Source organism: Alligator sinensis, unplaced genomic scaffold (genome assembly GCF_000455745.1).
Source record: "Alligator sinensis unplaced genomic scaffold, ASM45574v1 scaffold468_1, whole genome shotgun sequence".
Lineage (NCBI taxonomy): Eukaryota > Metazoa > Chordata > Crocodylia > Alligatoridae > Alligator > Alligator sinensis.
Window position 1 is genome coordinate 140,951 of NW_005842087.1, and position 3,665 is coordinate 144,615.

Below are 3,665 nucleotides of genomic sequence, written 5' to 3' on the forward strand. Positions count from 1 at the left end.
TTTCCCTTCCCATCCCCTTCACTTTTCTACTTAATATTCCTCTTCCCCTTCCTATCCCCCACCCCTGCTTTAGTAGGATATCTGATTCTGCATAACTTAGTCCAAGGGTAGGCAAAATATGACCCGTGGGCTGGATCTGGCCCACCAGGCAATTTCATTTGCCCTGCTGGCAAGTACCTACTAATTCACTGTATCCAGCCCAGATCCAGGCTGCCCCTGCTGTGCATGCATGGCGATGAGCCCTGCATACTGCCAGGTGGGCAGTGCACACTATTCTTCCACCTTCACCCACAGGACAGGCCTGACCCTGGCCCTACAGGTGGGGAAGTGGTGGCAGTGAGGGGGTAGAGTGTCAGCAGTGGCAGATGGGGGGGCAAGTGGCAGTTGTGGGTGGGCAGGGTGGAATGTCATCAGTGGTGGCATGTGGGAGGGGGGAATTGCAGTGGTGGTGGTGGTATGCAGGCAGGAAAGAGTAGCAGTGGTGAGTGGGAAGCAGCAGCAACAACGGTGGATGGGCAGGAAAGTAGGGAAGCATCAGGGGAAGGGTGACAGTGGTGGCGGGGGAAGTGGCAGTGGCAGCAGCAGGGGAGTGGCAGGGTCGGGTGGGGAAGTGGTGGTGGTGGTGGGCAGGGGTAAAGTGGAAGCTGGGCAGTATCATGGGACCTGCACTGGTGCCCTGAGGCCAGGGCCAGCAGGGATCCTGGGTGGGGTGGAAGGAGCACAGAGTTTGGGGTCCTCCTTACTCCATCATGCAAGGCTTGCATCCAGTCCATCTGAGCCACATGCCTCTAGGGAGAGCTCCACACAATGGAGCTGGTGGCCAGGCCCTGCTCATTGCTATGTGCAGGTCATGGGGAATGGTGGGGTGGTCTGAACTATGGAGATGTGCTGGCTCCGCCCCTTTCCCTGACACCCTAGTGGAGCCTCATGACCAGCACCACCAGGTTCATCGTGCAGGGTTTGGTGGGACTAGACCTGCACACTGCTGCCACCTGAGGCCACAGCCTAGGATGGGAGCACAAGGAGCTGTGTGGTATGGGGCTGGGTGAGTCTGGCCCCACTCATTGCCACCACATGCAGCTCCAGGGACTGGAACACTCCAGGGACTCTGAGAACCACCCCCCAAAGATGCACCTAACAAAACCCTCAAAACTTGAAAACTCCAATTCCATCCTCCCACTCCACCTCAAACTAATCTTTCCCTTCCTAAACACTCACACAAGCAAAAACTCTTGCCAAACCTAATTATGCTTTCCAACCACTATTTACACCCAGATATAAAAACACAAAATATTAAGAAGAAAAATTCTACAAATTAGCATGTGTGTTAGGATCTGACCGTAATGTGGCAGCAACAGTTACACATATAGGCTAAGTACAGGTGATTTAAAAGCCTGCGGTGGAATCAGTCTAACCCACGCAAATTTCTGTAAGCACCATAGGTTAGATCAGGAATAAACAGAGCACACAGTCATCCTTTGGTAGTGGTGGTCAGGGGGAGGTGAGGTGCTGCAGGTCGCCTGCACTGGCTGAGGCCAGCAGGTTGGGGGTGCTGCCTCATGCCTCCTAGACTCTACAGGCTGCTGGATAATGCCAAGGGGATCTCAGAGGCTGGGCCACCCCTGATTGACTGCCAGACATGGGCAAGCATGCCCTCAAACCCTGCCACCATAGATCCTCCCCTACAACAAGCCCTAGGCCTCTAGAAAAATCCCAGAATGGGTCATCATGGCATGCCTGGCAGCCTAGGTGGCAGCAGTGGTGGTGGTGCTCTTCTCAGAAAGAAGTATCAGGTGGCCTTCGAGTTCCAGTGAGCAACATACAGTGGTGGCAGGCACCTGGTGTGATTACTGCAATTGTGGTTCCTGCAATTTATGCCTGGTGCCCATTACTGCCAACTGCTGTTCACTGGAGCTCCAAGGGGCCCAATCCGTCCTTCTGCTGAACATCCCCCTGGCTCCCCCCTACTAGGGACATTGTATTAAGATAGAAAAATACTAATCTACAGATGCTTCCTTTTGCTCCACCTGCCCCCAGCTGGCTGCGGACAGGAGGTGGGGCTGGGTAGGGAGGCTATTTTGACTCAGCTCTGTGAGAACCCTGGGGGCAGGGCCAAATACGTCCTCAGCTGGAGCAGCCAAGTACAGGCCAGCTGCTAGCTGAGCTCCCTGCAAGGGGTGGTTAGCGGAGAGCCACAAAGCAACCAAAGGACACTGACCTAACTTGAGTTGGTTGGGGAACTGTTCAACAGAAGTTCAATATACCAGTCTAAACTAAACTGATTAAATCTGAAACCAAATTGATCTACATACATCTTAGACTGGGTTATACCATTTTTAAACCAGTCTATGTGCACTGAACTTCTGTTTGATTATGGGTGTAGACCAGTTTCCAAACACATATACCAGTTTATGTGCAATTTCTGTACTGGTCCAAGTATATGTGTACAACATTTTCCAGTTTGTGAAAAAAGACTGCAGAAATAGATACTGCAGAAATATATATAAATATATATATATTTTTTTTTTAATTCTCTATAAAAACTTGACTAGGCATCAGTTAAAAATACAAATAATAAAAGCTGTTGGTCTTGCAACAGATTTGTATAAAAATATGAATAATAACAATACATGAACTATATTTTCTGCAAAGGGCAAATATAGCTTAATGGTTCCTAGATCTGTTGTTTCTAGAACAATTTAGGATTAGGGAAATGAAGCTGAAATACTTTGGCAGTGACTCATTTACAATTGTAGATAATCATGCTCAAAACAACCCTTTGGATATCTTATAGGAATGAAAAAAAATCTTTAATGTTAAACTCTATTGCAGACATTAACATGCCAATAAAAATATCAAAGCATAGAAAACATTGTCTTCCATGTCATGGAAGATCCTTTTATGATCTAATCTTGAGGAACAGTAAGAAAGAAGAAGAGTATCACAGGCCTGTGGCACAAGTGTTCAGGAGGATAAGTAGGTTCTTTCAAAGTAGTGAAAAATAACAATCCTCCTGGAGTTCACTTAAAGTTTGCTCAGAGCGATGTTGCAAACCTGTTGGGTTTTTTTTTTTCTTTTTCCTCAAGAATTCCCAAGCAGTCAAATCACAGTGGATCAGTGGGGAGTCAGAAAACATATGTCTGTATTGCCTACAAACCTGAGAGCACAGAAGAGAGAAATTGAGGTCTTGACCTAAAAGTCAGAGTCTATATGGAAAAGGCTACTCTCCAAATGCCATCTATATTAGAATCTCTCCTGCTTATTTCAGTTTGTTGGTAAATTACATGTCCAGTAAGTCATGTCCTAGCAGTCTCTCTCTCCAAGACTTACTGAACCTCACTGTTAACCTTTTGCCACCTTGAAGACTGACCATTTATTCCTGCTCTTTGTTTTCCATCTCTTAGCTAGTTTCTAATCCAGGGCAAAACTTCACTCCTTACATCATGACTATTTAGCTACTATAAAAGCTTCTAGTGAGAGACTTTGCTGATGTCTTTTGGAAAATCCAGAGGGCAACATGTAGACTCACCCATAGTTAGTCTACGAGGTGCCACCCTGCCCTGCCTCAATATTTTGTTTAAGTATTCCATGAAGCTCGCTAAGATCTTGGTATCTAAAGAAGGAAAAGTTAGGATTTAGAAGAATAAATTCCTGTCCTCTTTCCC